Here is an 8,225-nt window from a genome sequence, read left to right as displayed (position 1 = left end):
CTGCTCCCGGAATTTTATGATTGTAACAGTATCTTGATTTCCCTAAATCCCCATCAATTTTTAAATTTGCTATTTATGATATTTATGACTAGGAGCCCAGTATAGGCACTTACAGAGCACTTCTCTGTGGCTTTGCTTGCTTTTCCTCAGTGCCTCATGGGAACTGGTAAGCAGCTGTTAAACTCCGCTGCCTACATCTTTGAAGACTCTCTCAAGTCTTTGGCTCATAATTTTAACTGGGTTGGCTTTTTGCTGCTGAATTGTAGGATGTCTAAACTTCCTTACATGTTCTAGATATTATGCTTTTTTAAAAGTTATTAATTATTTTATGTATATGTGTGTGTGTGTGTGTGTGTGTGTGTGCCTGCAGAGGCCAGAGAGGGCATTGGGTCCCTTGGAACTGGGTAAGCCTTTATAAGATGTGTGCCTTGCTAATATTCCCTTCCATTCTGTAGGCTGCCCTGCTACTTCCAAAATGTCCTTAGAGGTAGAAAAGTCTTTATTTATTTTTATTTTTATTTCTTTTTTTGTTTGTCTTATCTCAACTGGGTTTCTCTGTGTAGCCTTGGTTGTCCTGGACTCACTTTGTAGACCAGGCTGGCCTCGAACTCACAGTGATCCACCTGCCTCTGCTTCCCGGGTGCTAGGATTAAAGGCATGTATGTACCACCATGCCCGGCCAAAAGTTTCTAATTTTGATGACGTCCCTTTTAATTGATTTTTCTTTGATTGTTCATGCTTTCCCTGTCAGGTCTAAGAACCAATTATTATATTCAGCGCCATGACAATTTACTCTCCATTTTCTATGGCAAATTTTATGATGTGAGATGTTTATATTTGCATCATTGACCCATATGCTTTGTGTTTGATGTTTTCTCCCCTATTTCCTTGTGTGTGTGCTTAAGGTACACATCTGCCTCAATTCTCCTCTCTACTTTGATTTTTTTTTTCTTACACAGGCTCTCTCACCAAACCTGGAATTCACAGACTGGCTGGGCTAGCTGGCCAAATCTCCAGGGATCTGCCTCCCAGATGGGAACACACGTGTGTGCCTGTCTGTTTACACAGCTGTGGGCGTCTACAGTTACATCGTCAAGCTTTGTAACAGCACTTTACGAACTCCTTCTCAGCGGCAGTCTCTTTGTATGCTAGGTTTCCTTTTGTATTGGTGTGAGTTTCCGCTGTGTTAATCAGCCACATGCATTTGGTTATTATGTTAAAAGGGAGTGCACTTTGCTTCTGTTTCATTGTGAGACAATGTTTTGTTGTTGTTGTTTTCTGTTTTGTTTTGGTTTTGGGTTTTTTGAGACAGGGTGTCTCTGTGTGTAGCCTTGGCTATCCTGGACTCACTTTGTAGACAAGGTTGGCTTCGAACTCAGATCTGCCTGCCTCTGTCTCCCAAGCTCTGGGATTAAAGGCGTGCCGTGAGCCAGCATGTTCGGTTGTGACATAATGTTTCATCTCTTTGAAATGTAGATTCTGTACCTGAAAAACGAGGGATGTTCTCTCTCCCTTAGGGCTAATGAAGAGACTAAGTGTATAAAGGCTGAGCAACACTCTAGGAATTTAGTAAGAGGCCAGGCCATGATAGCCAGTGTCAGTGTTGTTGTGGTTATTATTCTGGGAGGGTGTGTGTGTGTGTGTGTGTGTGTGTGTGTGTGTGTGTGTGTGTGTGTTATTGTCTGTATGTATGCAGTGCCCTCAGAGGCCAGAAGAGAGGGGGCCAGGTCTCCTGGGACTGGAGTTATAAATAACCACGAGTCACCACGTGGGTACTAGGAGTAGAACTCAGTCCTCCTGAAGAGTAGTCCATGCTCTAAACTACTGAGCCATCTCCCCTGTTCTGGAAGTTATGTGTTGTAATTTTCCTGTTTCTTTCATATCTTAGAACCTAGTGTGGAAATATGACAAACAGAGAAGAGAAATAAAATGTTGAAATGCCCGTGTCCCAATAATCTTTATTGAAATTGCTGTTGCTAAGTTTCCCTGGGACAACAGGAAGTATGATAAGTTAGCAAAGGAGCCTCCTTGTCTGTTCCCTCTGTAAAGACGGACAGCCAGTCTTTATCAGAAAGCTCTCTGGGTTCACGGTGTGGACAACAGACCAGACAGAGGAAAGCAAGAACAAAGACTGAAACTGGCAAGCCGGATGTTAGGGCAAGGGACACAAGCCAAGTTCTAAATGGCTGGAAATGTCCCACATCAGGAAATGGCGTGACCATAGCCCCAGCTCAGATGCTCTTCCTATGTCGTTTTCCACACTGTCAGAGGAAGAAGGCACAACAAGGCTGCTAGCAGTTCTCCCTCTCCTCACCTACCCCATCCTAACCTGTCAAGAACAGTTACTGCCAAGCACATCTCCACAGGGTGGGGGTTGGGTGTGACTTTTAAGTGGAGCTAGCCGTTTGTCTTGTCAGTTCAGCTCTCACAGGTTATCGCCCCCCCCAGAAAGAATGGGAAATCAGTGTCCTTGTTCCAACCCAACCCCTGCAGGGGGTGCAGCAGGGCACACCTTGTTGGCTGGCCTCCTCCACATGTCAGCCTGTGGGGTAGTGCGGATTTTATTGGAGAGTAATGAGCAGATAGCCCCAGATGATAAACAATTTGCAAAGTCATAATAAATGTTTGATTCTAAATAAATCTTCCTTTCTTTTTTTGCATGTTTAAGTCTTCATTCTTTATCCCTGTGTCAGCAGATTAAACAGCTATTATTTCCCCAAACACCAATTTAGAGACATAGAGAAGCACCAGTTAGGTTCAGACTAACACTCACTAGCCTCTTTGAGTGCAATTTAAATCCTTATTAGAAGCTAACTAGAATAATAATTTACTGCAGTAAGCTTAATACACACAAAGCCTACATATCCCAAACAACACCAGTGGCTTGCACAGCCACACATGGGTTTCTTCAACTACACATCTTCACAGTGCAAGTCCTTACACTCATGGCAATGGACCACCACCCGAAACGCCTGTCCCAACGTCAGCTTTACACGCCTCGCCATCCCACGCTGTAGGCATTTGCTTGTAGGCGCTTTACTGTCATGGATGAAGATGAGAGCCACTAATGCTTAGCAAATATCAGTTCCCTTTAAAAACAGGTGCACTTTAGAAAAGACGATTAAAGCAAATGACCTATTAAGGCAGACACACATTCCTATGAGAACTTAGCTCCTTCAAAGAAACACAAACCAGTTCATTGTCTTTAATGCCGTCTCCTGCCACTGTTGTCTAAAAGCTTGAGCTACATAGAGCACACATCTCAGCTCTCACTAACATCAAAAGGAAATTTAGGTTGCACATCATGCAGCAATGTACACAGCCTGGACCACTCACGCCTACCTAGAGCATAAGCCCGGCGTCCCCCTTTCAGATGGAACTGTATGGTTTGCAACACTTTAAGGGTCACTAAAGCCCAGAGAGCGAGTCAAATACGCTCAGACAAATGGAAAGCTTCTTTCATTGCCCGCCTAGCCATCACGGCATTACTGGAGATAACAATTATGATGTATGGTTTCCACAGAAAATATCAACATTTCAGAAATTACAACGGTGTCGAGATCCATAGTGGGCTCCGTCAAAAGTTTTTCTAGCCTGCTTCAGTTCTTCATTTGTAGTAAGTCTTTGACTCTAGCAAACTTCCTCGGGACCTTTTGAATCAAGAAGACAATGTCTTCCATTTGCACTTGACCTTGTCTTTCAATTGACATCGGCTTGTGAGCCATTTCAGTGATGAGCTCTATGACAAGATCTGGGAGAACATCCACTCATTTCAGGTCAAACCCGTACGTCGAATACAGTAATTCCTTTTGAGAAAAGTCTCATTTCTTTCCCATGTCCACCTGCTGCTCCTCACCCAATTTCTTCATTTTCCTCCTCTAAGGTGGGGTCTTCCTCCTCATCTGCCATCGTAGCTGCCCACTGGCCTCTGATCTAAAGAAATACTTCAGCAATTAAAATTACTTCTTGCTTTGTTGCTTGGGTTTTCCTATTTCTGTTTGCTTACAGTGAGCTCCTGCCAGAGCTACACAGAGAACCTGTCTTGAACTTACCTGCCCCCCAGCTTCCCCCAAAGGAAACAAAGGAAGAAAAGAAGGAAGCCAGGTGGTGGCTGGTAGCTGCAGTGGTGGCACAGGCCTTTAGTCCCAGAACTTAGGAGGCAGAGGCAGGGGGATCACTGAGTTCAAGGCCAGCCTGTTCTACAGAGCAAGGCCTAGAACAGTGAGGGCTACACAAAGAGAACCTGTCCCAAAAAAGCAAAATAGAGAGAGAAAGAGGGAGGGGGAAGAAAGAAAAATAGGTCCTATTTATTAACATTCCCAAATCATTCACAACCCACCCTTGCAGCGCTTCCTGTTACATGCCAAGTAGTGTGCTCTATGCACCAGGCTGTCTTCATACTCTAGAGATCTGTCATGACCCCTCCAGTGGAGTCTGTGTGACAAACACTGTTACACAACCTGAGGTGACAACCCCTGCCCAGGGAGAGCCTCCTGCAGTGGGTCTGATGTTCCTGCCAAGAGTAATTGATTGCAGCCTTTTTTTCTCATTGTGTTGGCATATTCTGTCTTTATTCTTTCTCCTAACCTTACTTCCACACCAGGACCCTTCAAACGTGATGATGTTTCCATGGAACGCCCTAACGTGGGACTGTAGCCAGGCACCGTTCAGGCCTTGAGTTCACTGCCAAGCTCTGCTGGTCTTCTCCACTTATTAAAAGAAATATGTCTAACAGTTATTCATTAGTTAATTATGTATATCATGACTTAGAAGGAAATAAAGTGTTTCACAAAGCTCCAGATAGTGGCGCTCAGATTTTAGAAAGGAGAACTAAGAAAGAACTGTCTTGGTTCCCACACACCCCAGCACACAGGTGCTGAGCAAAAGTTAAATTAGAGAACATTGACTCTTGACAAAGAGGGCACATGCGTACCGATATCAAGCCAATAACTTAAGAATGATGACGTCTGTCCCCGACCCGCGGGTTCAGTTATTCGTGGAGTGGCGAGGAGGGTTGTGACCTGTGAATAAAGAATGGACGAGAACAGAGGCATGGGCCCAGGAAAAACGTTGCTTATCGAGGGCCATTTATTGTAAGGGGGTATCCAAATTTAAAGTAAGCTTCTGAAAGGGCAGGGGGTGGGAAGGAATGCAGTGGAAAGTTACAAAATCTTCTGGGCCAGGCCCAAGGACAGCAGGTGTGGAGTGGGCGATTATTCAGAAGTCTCGATACACCGAATGTTCTCTTTCTCAAGGTCAGGCTGGATCTTTGTGGTAGCCAGGCAGAATAATTATCTCAAGTATGCAGACAGCTGTGGTTTTCAGCCAGCAGGGCCTCTCAGCCACTGGGGCAGGTCAGGCAAGGTCCTATGGCTCCTGACAGACGTCTTTACTTTGCATTCTGTACCCTGTATTGTTTCATTTCAAGCCAATAATTCAAAAAATGACAACACTATTACTTTGCGTTCTGTACTTTGTACTGTGTATGCCTGATTGTTTCACCGACTCCCTTGAATCTACTCCATGGAAAATGTAACCACAATACACTCCCTGTTTCAAAATGTGTATAAAAGTCTAGACTGCTTGCCTAGAAAATATACTCAGATTCAAACTACTTCTGAGTTTGTCTCTGTTTGTCACCTCGCCAAATCCTTGTGCACCGACACTTTGAGAACTCCCATTCCCAAAGACCTATATCGACTGAGATGGTCCATGACAGAGATCTGTCTTAATCTGCTCCCAAGTGATGCAAAGACAATTTCTTTGGAAGGATGGAAAACCTGCTGGATCCCTCAGCATCACCAGATGAGCCCACAGTCACACCAGCTGCAGTGGTTGCCATCTGGGACGTTAGGCCTGTCTGCCGGGTGCAGCAGCAGCTGAGCCAACTGTAGATGGTGCAGCTGCTGCTGAAGGCTGAGCTGCCATACTCTTTTGGGGGCAGCCCTCATCTGAGGTGCCTGGCTGGCTGCAAGGGCCACCCAGCAAGTGCGGCTTTGGTTCTCATGCACTGGTTCCCACCTGTTGGTAACCGCTGTCTTCAGGGATGACTAACTTCCTATGACTATATTTTATTTTGTCATTTAAAGACAGAAGGAAACACTTTACTTTAGGTTGCGTCTACCAATTTAGTGGCAAATTTACTCTGGGTGTCTGCAGATTACTCTGAGGGTATTAGATTCTTCACTCCAGTTTCAATTAGCAATGCAAATATTAATTAGGTTAATCTGTAGGGTAAAAATAATGATTGGCACTTTTTATTGCCTTGTATGTGTCCGTAGCTTTAAGCAGCTTTCACAGCTAAAGCCAGCAATCACTTCTGTTTGATTTTTTCCGTTTTAGATTCTTTGACAGTTTCATATATGAAATTTAGTTATATTCACTCTAGTTTCTTTCTCTCCTCTGATCCCTCACCTACAGGGAGCTTTATTCTTTCCAACATGCCCCCCTGACACTCATGTCCTCTTCTCACACGTGCCTCTCTGGGTTTAGTGGAAATGCTTGCACTAGTGTGGGTGGGAGGCCCTTCACTGGAGCACGGGCAGTGAAATAGTGGTTACGCTACGGGAGAAAATGGCGTCGCTTTCCCCCAACAACCATCAACAGCTAACTCCCAGTCCTTTGTCAGTTTGCATCATCCCCATCGCCTCAGCTTCCCAGCTCACCAGTGTTTATTCTTCCTTTATCAACTCTTAGGATCCACCCAATTATCAACACTGCAGAAATATCTTTAGTTTTCATTGCCTCTTCCATTAAATATTTTGTTTTTGTTTTTTGACACAGGGTTTTCTGTACCCCAGGCTGTCCTTGACCTTGCTGTCTGCCAAGGACGACCTTGAAGTTCTGATCTTCCCCCTTGTACCCCCACATGCTGGTAATCCACATCTGGAGTCCCCACATGTGGTTTTGGGGTACTGGGCAAGCGTCTTACAGACACCCTCATCCCTACATCTTAGTCTGGTGTTTGTACTGGGAATGGGCATCTCTTTTTTGAGGAGGGCTGAGCACTAGTAAGAGCAAAGGTCACTGTGAAGGACAAACAGCCCCTCCTGCCCTTCTCCCTCTCCACTCAGCTCCTCCCTGAGCCTTGTCAGCATGTAGGCACGGTTTTTATCTGTTTCTAGGTCTTCAGCACCCTAAGTGTCTTTCTCAGCAGTTTCTTGCTGTCAGTCCCTATGCCCCTCTGACTGCTCAGGATGGAAACATCTCATCAGAAGCGTTCGTGAGCTTCCTTTCTGGTATTTCATTTGTAATGATTTTATACAAGTTTTACATTTTAATTCACAGTATGTTTTTGTTGAAAAAGAAGCTTTCTTCATTAAATATTTAAGTAAGGATGCAATAGGTGGCGTCTGGATGGCTTTGGTAATAAGTGCAAGCTGCAGGGGCTGCTGAGGGCATAGCATTTAATACTGAGGACGCCAGGTAGGCACTGAGCAGCCACAATCTGGCGATTGCTGTTGATCTTACAAACAGGAGCCGGAGGCCCATCAACAAAGTGGCCAGGACTACGGAATGCCAGAGTCAGGACACAAACCCAGGCAGGACCCAGCTCTGGAGGAATCCGGTCTTCTGCCCCTATTTGTCTCCCTATCACCTCCTGTTCCCCTGCTGCTGCCCGCTTACTGGTGTGGTGTAGGTGGCCTCCATTGCTGAAGCTGGACCTAAGAACAAGGTTGCTGAGCCTGGGGAAGTGATGGCTGCTCCCCTCCTCAGCTGCACTCTCTGTCACCTGTCATCTGTGTGGATGTTCTAGCAAGCAAGGCAGGCGGACACTCTTGCCACCATGCCTCCTCTTCACTCCTGCACCACCCCGCCCACCCCCATGCCCATGCCTCCACCCCACCCCCCATCTCCCCACCCGAACTCTCCCCACTCCGTACAGCCAGCCAGCCTACCTGAGTCAGTCCCACTTGCCCTTTGCAATATCACACTTCTTACCTCAGTGACCCCCATGACTCAAGGAAACACGCACGTTTCAAAGTTTAGATTTTAGTGCATATGTCTAGACCCTAAACTCTCCAAGGGAGAGGACTGCCCAGCTCCTCTGCCCTACACACGGCACACACAGTGTTGTTTCTAGGTTTGAAGTAAAGAACGGGCAAAAGAAGGTGTCAGTCTTCTGGCTTATCACCTACACAGGCATACAGATTTGGAGTCTCCTGGTAGCCGTCTTGTTAACCCGAAGAAAACTGGAGGATAAAACTAAGCAGAGGCTGCAGGTT

At 45.7% G+C, this 8,225-nt stretch overlaps 1 pseudogene; it reads right to left on the bottom strand.

Annotated features, from left to right (window-relative positions):
* Positions 1-3,537: 3,537 nt before the first annotated feature.
* On the bottom strand, positions 3,538-3,909 carry LOC127198705 (transcription initiation factor TFIID subunit 13-like; annotated as a pseudogene).
* Positions 3,910-8,225: the final 4,316 nt, after the last annotated feature.

The sequence above is a fragment of the Acomys russatus genome, chromosome 14 (genome assembly GCF_903995435.1).
Source record: "Acomys russatus chromosome 14, mAcoRus1.1, whole genome shotgun sequence".
NCBI classification, from domain to species: Eukaryota; Metazoa; Chordata; class Mammalia; order Rodentia; family Muridae; genus Acomys; species Acomys russatus.
Note: the sequence above shows the minus strand (reverse complement) of the source record. Positions and strands in the feature narration are given on the sequence as shown.